The sequence below is a fragment of the Mercurialis annua genome, linkage group LG6 (assembly GCF_937616625.2).
Source record: "Mercurialis annua linkage group LG6, ddMerAnnu1.2, whole genome shotgun sequence".
NCBI classification, from domain to species: Eukaryota; Viridiplantae; Streptophyta; class Magnoliopsida; order Malpighiales; family Euphorbiaceae; genus Mercurialis; species Mercurialis annua.
In genome coordinates this window covers 28,540,992-28,551,765 of record NC_065575.1, presented here as the reverse complement: position 1 = coordinate 28,551,765, position 10,774 = coordinate 28,540,992, and positions in this window count along the sequence as shown.

The window sequence follows — 10,774 nt, the reverse complement described above, 5'->3', positions numbered from 1 at the left end:
TGCTGTGCATGTTTTTAATATGTTTGATATAACGCTTTGAAAAGGAAAGTGTTCGATATATTTCATTAATCATATTGTTCGGGTGCGCGGTTTGAGACAGGGCTGCCTACGAGGCAAGGCACGTGAGCCAAGTCCCTGTACCACTGCACCGGTTTTCAGAAATGCGCGTGGGTCAGAATAACTAGGGTTATTCAACCAGCATTTCTGAAAACGCGATTTTGCTTATATGAAGAGTTTCAGAAGGTGTTTTCCACGTTAAACGGAAAAACAATTATTTTAAAGGTGTTTTCTGAAAACGGGTCGTACGCGATGTACGATCTAGATTTATAATTGCGAAAAATTTATAGAGATTTTAGGCTTGCTACGGGTTTCGGAACAACCATTATCATTCCCTAGCGCCGGTCTCGACTCGAGTTTCGAGGAGAAAATCGGGTCGTGACAATTGTGGTATCAGAGCAATGTTTTAAGACTTGTATGTCTGAAGTATTGTTGCTGATATTTGTTAAGTAGAGGTACTAGAAGTCATATGAATTCCTAGTGAACTATTGAAGCAACATAGGATTCGAGTCATGTCTTGATCAGTTGTTAGTTATTGAATACAATCAGCTATAGATAGCAACTATACATGTGTGTAGTGTGTATTGATGTTTTGATCAGGAACACATGAGTTGTTCTTGTGTTTGAGACACGTTACAACTGATGGAATATGGGGTGTTCCTAAGCTGGAAACATGTTACAATCATGAAGCGGAATGGTCAGAACAGATGACCAGTATTCGAGGAGAATGGTTCTGTTAGAATACAGGACAAAGCGGAGATTTCCTCTGAATTTTTGTTCGAGAAAATAGTTATATTTTCTCTGAATTGTGTATGATTGTTATATGTTTTGCTTATATGAGTTTAATAGTTGATACCTGTTATATGAAAATGTGATTTTTCTACAACTATTACATACGGTACTTATGCTGAAATTTCATGTGTTTCAGTATGTCTGGGCCTAGTAGAGCTCATACACATGTGGGGTCTGATCCACATAATGTACCAGGTTTGCCTGTTATACCTGATACATTTGTTCCCATAGAGGCTGTTGACTCAACATCAGCATGCGACATGGACATATGGGAGGATGCTATTGGAGTAGAGGAATTAGAGAGAATGTTGAATGAAGACATAAACAGTACTGGAAATAGTCATAGCTCTGTGTCTGAATCGACTGCTACATCAGCTTATCTGGGATTTAAGGTAAAAGAGTTCTTAGCTGAGATGGACCATCTAAGGAGGGTTCAACAGCAAATAAGACACTCGCCGAATCAGTCATGGAATATGTGAGCGAGTGGGAGGTGCAAGAGAACCAAAGTTTGGATAGGCTGAGGGATTATATGGACAAGTATACTAGGGAAGATTTGAATGTGGAGGCATATACTGTTGAGTTTATGCGTTTATGCGAAGAAGTACCTGAGTTAGTTCGTGATGGTGAGGAAGTTGCGAGTAGGTACGTCAAAGGTTTGGGGCCTGAGTTCGAGGAACTCATGGCGGTAAAGTCTGATTCTGTGGCATATCTGGCTGGGCGCGCGAAGCAGATAGATAGTAAGTTGAGGAGGAATGATATACCCCTCCAGCCGTACTATTACACCAAACCTGAAGAATCTACTGCTACATTTCTTAGGGTAGGAAACTCTGGACCCGCGAGGCACTACAACCCCTATTTGTTCCGCGAGGGGGGAAAGGATAAGGGAAAACTGAAATTCCACGGAGGGCGATGTAAAGGCCCGATAATTCGTGAGGCGTTTCCGTCTTCGCGATCATCGTCAGGTAATGTTTAGTTATGTGTTTAATGTTTAAGTTAGTCTGTTTATATGTTTTCAATATTCGCATTACAATTGGAAAACATAAGCTACAGATATAAATCATATCCTTAAACAAAAAGAAATACACATATAAGTAAACATTAAAAGATAAATGATAAATGAGAATTGACAAGTTAGGGATGTTAGAAACATACATCCTTAAATAGAAATCAATAACTATTGACAATCAATCAAATGATGTGAAGACATAATAATCCTAATGTGAAGATAAATTATTAAGATTAAGAAACTTGAAATATTACGGAGAAGTAGTTTGAAAGAAGCTTACAGAGTGAGTATATAGTTTTGTTTTTAAAAGAATGTATTATTGTGCTCAGATGCATCATGAATATACATTGCAACGATCACTGTAGAAAAAGGAATACTTGAATTCCATATACCTATACAAAATGATTTTGTTAGGACATGCATCATGTATATTGTTTATCAAAGAGAAAGTGGATTGTATAGCAACTCTTTGGGGATGAGAGATGTCATCACCCTGAGCCACAATTGTACAAAAGTTTTAAAAATGTGAATTGTTAGATTCACAGTTTTAAAGAGATAAATTAAAAGAAAAATCCAACTGGTACACACACATATATTTTTATATGTGGGTGAAATACGTGTATATGCACATATGTTTGAAATGATTGGTTTGAGAAACCATTTGTTTATAAAACAAACTCTATTTGTTTTAAAATGTAAGCGTATTTTAACGAAAAATCTGTAATAAAGTCAAGGTAGGATACAAGATAGCGAAGATAAGATGTTATGATTTTTATTGTTTATAATAAACAATAAGGATCTGAATTCTAATGTTTCATTCTGAAACATCAGAAATTAATAAGGATTGAGAAGAGTAGGAAGTGAGAATTTACATTCTTACTCTAAGATAGACTAAGAGGTAAGTCTATTGCTGGACTTTTGTGATAAATAGAAGTTCAAGAATAGATTATAGAAGGTAATTGCGATTAAGATAAGAGAGAGTAGGATCTAATTAAACACAACTCGGTTAGTTTGACTTCAAGTTACTGTTAGTGAACAATGTCATACGCATGTGTTTAATTAAAATGGATCTGTGATTGGTCTTACAGACAGAGCAAATGTCAGTAATGGACATATCTCTTGAATCCAAACGAGTGGTTAGATAAACCAAAACTCATAAGTCTGAGAGGAGTAAACCTCAGCACTTAACCCAATAAACAATAACAAATCAATTAAAAGAAAGATAATGAAAAGGAAAATAATTCTCAGAACCTATTAGTTCTGATTTGAATAAAAAGAGTCGTTGATTATGTTAACGACTGACAGATTTTGTGAAGTCTTGTCAAACAAGGTATTCATTAATAAATAATTATTAATTATTCAATGAATAAACAATATACTTAAACAGTATAATAAACCTTGGATTAACATAAGATAGAAATGTTACCAAGGTAAGAAAGAGATAAAGAACTAAAGAATTAAGTTTCAGATGCTATCTGGAAACTAACAAAGTATAGTAAAACCCCAGTAACTAGTAATCGAACCGTTAGTTCGGTTTGATACTGGGATAGGATAATCCCAGGACGATTATTTAAGTTTTAACCGTTGCGATCGACGAACGGAGAGGAATATGATGCTTGAAGAGGGAGGTGATGCTGTGAAACTTGCGTGAATTTTGGCAATGAGCCAAAAGTGCAAGTGATCACGATAATAAGTGTAAACTTTAGTTAGCTTGAAATTATCAACATAAGCTCCATATATGTATAAAAATGAATTTGAAAACTGTATTAAGACAGTAATTTCAAAAGATAAATTCCGAGAACCGAGCCTTATGACTGTGAAGTCTAGGCTGACTGGTAATGGAAATATACATGTAATGTACATGTATTTTAAGTGTCGGGCTAGAAATGCGTAAAGCATGGCCGACTAAAACTGAAAAAAATATTTAATGAACATTTTGTTTTAATGTAAAATGTTTTGAAAGTGGAGGTAAAGTTGATAGTCAGTTAATTAAACATGATAGTAACAGCTATAGCACAGTTATGAAAACTGTTAGCTGTGAACAAGGAAGATATGTATATGGAGAAGAAGTTAAGAAGTCTAATTAACATTGGATATCCCGAAAACTAGTAATGAAAATATAGTTTTACGGTGATTGTAAAGGAAGTTAAAAGGTGTTTTACGATAAGATAGTTAGATTATAACCACACCCGCACCTACACAACCACATTCAGGCAAGAGAGAAGATCAGTTACCCAATCTATAACAGGAGATTACTATGTTGTGGAATAAATAAAGGACATTCTATACAAGGTATAGAAATGTAAGGAAACTAAAAGATGAGTAGTCTTATGAAACAATAATCATAAAATATACTAAAAGTCATCTCAATATAAGTTGAGCCATAAACAAACAACTAAGGTTGAAAAGAAAACAAAAGAAAGAAAAATAAAATAAATAAAGATGTATGACAAATGTGGTATACTAAAAGAGGAGTTACCGAAAACTAGCAAAGGAAACCTAGTTTTATAATAACCCTGGAGTAAGTTAAATGGTATTAACTTATACCAACCTATTTGGATCACTTAGCAAGAAAGAGATTAGAGATTAGTCCTTGGAATGCGTTGCAGGACGCTAAGCTAAGGAGTAAAAGATATTCTATACGAGTTATAGGATCAAGAGGAGTATACAAAGTGGATAATTTGTTTGCAGAACGGAAGTTCAAACAAATGATATGAAAAACAGGGAGAGAGAGATATGATTGAGAATGTTGGTCAAGATAGCGCTATGCTTTATAAAGCATAAATTGAGATTAAGTATAAGTGAAGTTTGGATTATAAGTGAAAAGTAAGTATATGTAAATTCGAGGACGAATTTATATAAGGGGGAGAGAATGTAATAACCCGGAAATTTAAGAGTTAAAATATAGCCACGTGTCTAATATTTTAATAGACGAGAGTAGGTAAATTAAATTTAAAGATAAATTTAATTTACAAGTGTCCCTAAAATTTTAATATGGCTATAGGATTACAAATTTAAATTTTTAGAATTTAAATTTGATTAATTATATAGTTAACAGAGAGAATATGAATTTATGAATTGGGTGCAGAATAATTCATAAGTCCCTAGCGAATATTTTTGGTACTAATATTCGCGAAATATTTTAAAAAGGTTATCGTGAAAATTTGATAAAATTTGGAAGTAGAAATTTTATCAAGCGCAGTCAATGCGGACTTAATAAATCGAAAATGATTTATTAAGAATAAAATATAAGTCGGATGGGAATAAAAATTATATTTTTATTCTTGTTATATTTTATTAGATTTTTGGTAAAATTTTCACGAAATTTGAAAATCGTTTCCGTTTATACTACGAACGACTAGTTTAGAAGTTGGTTTAAAGTGCATGATTGAGCTAGTACTAAAGCACACTTTAACCAATACTATATATATAAACATTAGGTTAAGAAATAGGCGCATAAGCCTTCATTTCCTTTTCTTTCAAAAGGAATAGAGCAGCTTAGGCTCTGAGCAGTGCGGCGGCGATTAGGTTTCAAACCGTTCGATCGGTTTCTCGATTCTAACTCCATTTCTTCAACGATTACTCAAGTAATCGAGGTATTAAACCCGTATTAAACGTTTATTTTGATATATATCGATATATTTTGAATATATATTCGTTTATAAACGGTTACCGTATCGAATCGAACGTAAACGTATTAGTTTTACGTTTCGAACGTGAATATGGATAGATTGGAATGTGTATACGTGTTAGGGGCGGAAAAATTAAAGAACGTCAGAAAGCCAGGGAAATCAACTTTCCCAGGGCTGTGCACTCGGGTACACGAATGTGCACCAATAATGCACGATCGTGCACTACCCTGAGGTGCACGATCGTGCACCGTGCCGAGACGACGACGGATGGAGACTTTTCGGGGCTTTTTGCCCTAAGAACTTGACGTAGTTTCATTGATCCAAAAACTTTTTAAAACGATAACTTGTTTTGGAAGAAAGTGAAATGAGTTCTAAAACTAAACCTAAAGACTTTTAAAAGGAGATTTTAAAAGCAAAGTTAAACGTTTATAACGCACTTTAAAAGAGTTAAAGTCAATGTTTAAACGGTTTTATAGATTTAGCAATCGGTTTTGCTAAATACTTAGTATATGACCGAGAATTGTTTTAACAATTAGGTCTATACTATAAATGGTTTTCTTTAGGTATTGTGATACCTAAAATAACTTCTAGAGAGAAGTTAGAACGTTTTTTCAAAACGAGAATTTATAATATGGTTTTAAAAAGAAAAGAGACCATAAGTGATATATGTTTAAATGATTAAATGTTTGACCTAGATCTGGGTCTAAGGACCTAGAAATTTTATAGGAAACATATATTGATGTATTTTATCCTGTTTGCTTTGTGTGTTTAGTCCAACCAGCTAGCGAGCAGTCTGACCACAACCACAGGATTAAGTTCTAGACCTAGCGGTGTTTGTGAGTTCATTTGTTTACTTTTGAATATTAGTATTCAATTGTTTTTAAATCCACGAATCGCACTAAGTATGAAATTTAGCCAAGGAAGATCCACTGAAACGAGCTATCTATTGGGCAACAATAGGACTGTGTGATCACCGGTGTTAATGAACTAGATGAGAGGTAAATATTATGAGCATACATATTGAGATTAGGTTTTAAGCCTGATGTTTGCTAAGCGGCTTAAACCTAATGGGTAGTCCTGAGGTGGCAGTGATTTAAGTTCCGGCCCAGCAACCCTATACAGAGTCAAGATGGTTGTGATACATATGTATACAGCTCATCCTGTATTAAACAAGAGTTGTGCATATGTATTATATATGATAGCATTATAACGTAATCAGGACTAGGGTTTCTTTTGGATCGAGGACTAGTAATATTTTTATATATACTGATTTTTGTCTATAAGCGATTTTGGTGTTTAACTGTAAACCTATCTATTCACTCAGAAATATTTATATTTCTGACCCCGTTATTGTTTATCATTTTTTAGGTACCTAGCTACCGGGTCTGGTCGAGCTTCCACCCTTTTTCATCAGGGAAGCTTATTCTGTTGTTATGTAAATAAAACTTTAAACTCTTAGACGCTGCAATAGTGTATATAGGTTTGATATGTCTGTGGCCACGTCATGGTTCCTCTGTCTATATACTCTGATAGGAACCTGACTTTGTCTAGCTCTAATAAGTGGCTACTTAATAGGCATATGGTGTTTTATGGTGTCCCCTACGGGTGGGCCAAGCTTCGTGTCTTTGGTCTGCAAAGACACTATGTGTAGTTTAGCTGGCCTTATGTTTGTGTGCCTGCTGTGCATGCTTTTAATATGTTTGATATAACGCTTTGAAAAGGAAAGTGTTCGATATATTTCATTAAACATATTGTTCGGGTGCGCGGTTTGAGACAGGGCTGCCTGCGAGGCAAGGCACGTGAGCCAAGTCCATGTACCACAGCACCCGTTTTCAGAAATGCGCGTGGGTCAGAATAACTAGGGTTATTAACCAGCATTTCCGAAAACGCGATTTCGCTTATATGAATAGTTTCAGAATGTGTTTTTCACGTTAAACGGAAAAACAATTATTTTAAAGGTGTTTTATGAAAACGGGTCGTACGCGATGTACGATCTAGATTTCTGTTTGCAAAAAATTTATATAGATTTTAGGCTTGCTACGGGTTTCGGAACAACCATTCCCATTCCCTAGCGCCGGTCTCGGCTCGAGTTTCGAGGGCGAAGTCGGGTCGTGACAAAAACGTTATGATTAACAATTTAGAATAATATTTGCAAACAGTTTCAATATAATTTATTTAAAACATAATCATAACGTATAAAGTGTTTTCATAAAGAATTTGATCCCATTTGTAAACATCAGAGTTAAAATGCTTTAACTACTTATCTATATAATAAGTATAGAATACTAGAATACTGCGGACTTCTAAGATGTAAAATCTTCTTTGCATGTCTTGTACAAAATTACTTCCAAGGAAATAAAACTTTGGAAGCCTTCATCGAATCCCTCTGAACTTTTCTATAAAAATTGGATGGACAACGGGGTCAGAAATATAAATATTTCTGAGTGAGTTCACAATATTACTAATAAATATTACATAAACGCTAAAACACTTTAAAGTCCCTTTACGTAAAATAAAGTCTTTTGAAAACATTTACAAAACTCTTTTTATTTGAACTCACTAATACTCCTTTTTTAATAACTTGAAAATATTCATACAAAATATTTTGAAATTCAATATAATCATAATAGTTCATAAACTATAACTATTGACTTATAACCACTTTAATTTAACCTCACTCGTATGACATTGGTAGCAAAGCTATCCAACGTATTTAATTCACTTACCATTGCTAGCTAAACTAGCTGACGTATCCCATACGTCTGACATCGTTAGCAAAGCTAACCGATGTGACCTAATCACCTGATATTGCCAGCTAAACTAGCTGATGTATCTGGTACGTCTGATATCATTAGCAAAGCTAACCGATTTATTCTATTCGCCTGACATCATTAGCAAGGCCAACCGATGTATTATGTATGCCTGACATCGATAGCGAAGTCAACCGATGTTTTCTGGTCGCCTCACATAGATAGCAAAGCCAACCGATGTAATATGTACTTATTATACTAATTGCTCTCACATTCTTAGTATAATAGTAAGTATTTAACTTCACCAGTAAGGTAAGTCTTAACTTAAACTGTACTCTAGTTTGAACACTTAATAATAATCTATAAGAGGCACAAATTTAATCATATTAATAAAATATGATTAACCATGAGGTAGTACATTATTATTGTGTCCTGTCCTGGTAACACACATTGCGTTTACATCATATCTTTAATTATTGAGGCTTCTTTTCATATGTTATGTGTATTTATATTTTTTTTTGGTAAATCATCAAAAAAGGGAGCAATATATTGCTATAGGCCAATAAAAACAAATTCAGCAAAGCTGATACAACTTAAACTGGAATCATCCATCCAGTAACAGCAACAAGAACAAAAAACAAAAATAAGCCTAAGCTAGAACTTAGCTTTAACAGTAAAAAGGATGCTATTCACAATATCTTCAATTTGCTGCACTTTGTGATTGAATATGAGGTCATTTCTTGCTCTCCATATAAAGTATACAGTTGCTGCAAACAAAACCTTCCTGCACTTGGCCAATCTGGATCTCCCTGCAGCTCTCCTGATGAAGAAATCAACTTCTCTTCTCCAAGGTAACACATCCCTCCTAACATTCATGAACTCCAGGACTCCTTTCCAAATTTCAACTGTATAAATGCACTCAGAGAATAAATGATTAACACTCTCACCATTGAGCATTACAGAAACAGCAAAAATCAGAGTCTATAACTTTCGAGTACTTGAGCTTATCTCTAGTCATCAACCTGTTCTTCATAGCAAGCCAAAGGATGAAGGCATGCTTAGGAGTATTACCAGGAAACCAAGTAAGGTTATGCCATCTGACTTACTCTGCATTGGATTTAGCTTATTCCACAGACTGTTAATAGTGAACTCATCACTTCTGTTAGATTTCCAATTGATCTTATCCTCAATACTAGGATTCACTCTATAATATTCTCTGATATAATTCCAAGCATTCAGGGTATGCTCATCAATAGGGTCTGAAAACACCCAATTACTATTTCTCCATAAGCTGTGGACTTTAGCAGCTTTATGCACTTCAGAGTCTTTAATCATAATATTAGGGAACCTATCTGCAATGGCAATCCCATTAGGTCAGGAATCCTTCCAAAAGTAGATGCTTTTACCATTCCCCAAGTTATACTCAAAATAAGGGGCAATTAGTGGCCTTATCTTGAGCATACTTCTCCAACTCCAAGAACTGTCTAAAGGTTTTGAAATACCCCAGAAACTAGATAGTTTAAATTTGTTCTCAATAACCCAAGTAGCCCACAGAGAAGGTTTTAAAGACACCAGATTCCATATGTGCTTAGAAACTGCAGCAACATTCCATAAAAACAAAGCTTTTATTCCTAAACCACCATCACACTAATTAAAACAAACTTCCCTCCAATTGACTAGACTCCCTTTTTTTCTCAGAGTTACTCCCATGCCAAAGGAATCTTCTAAACTTATCCTCAACACCTTTAATAACTGACTTTGGAAGGAGAAAGGTAGTACACCAGAATACATGCATGCTCAGCAAAAAAACTTGATTAATTGCAATCTACCCCCATAAGAAAGACATTTAGCCGACCAGGAAGAGATTCTTGCAGTAATTTTGCTCACCACATCACTACAAATACTTTTAGAAAGCTTTGTGGAGACCAGGGGAAGCCCCAAGTACTTCACAGGCAGAACTCCCTCCTTGTACCCCAAACAGGCCATAATCTCATTCTTAATAGCACCATTAGGGAAATCAAAATAAACAGCACTCTTCTCAAGATTAGGCTTAAGACTTTAGCACTGAGCAAACTCCTTTAAAGCATAATTCAAAATCCTGACAGAGTTGATGTCTCCATTACTAAATAGGAATAAATCATCTGCAAAGGCAAGGTGGCACAACCTGATCTCTCTACAACTCTTATGGTATTTAAAGCCAGGCCCTCTTTCAGTTTTATGCAACAACACTTTGGATAAGTATTCGATACAAAGCACAAACAGCAGAGGGGATATGGGATCCCCCTGCCACCAGCAAAATACCCTACTAACTCCCTATTAATATTGATAAAGAACATAGCTGATTAATACAATACATAACCAGCATAATCAATTTTCTAGGAAACTTCATATCAATCAAAACCTCCTCAATGAAATCCCAAGCCAGTGAATCATAAGCTTTTTGTAAATCCACCTTTAAAGCACAAGAACTACCCTTCTTCCTATGGTAATTCCTAACTAACTCATGAGTTAAAATGATGTTATCAGCAATTCTTCTA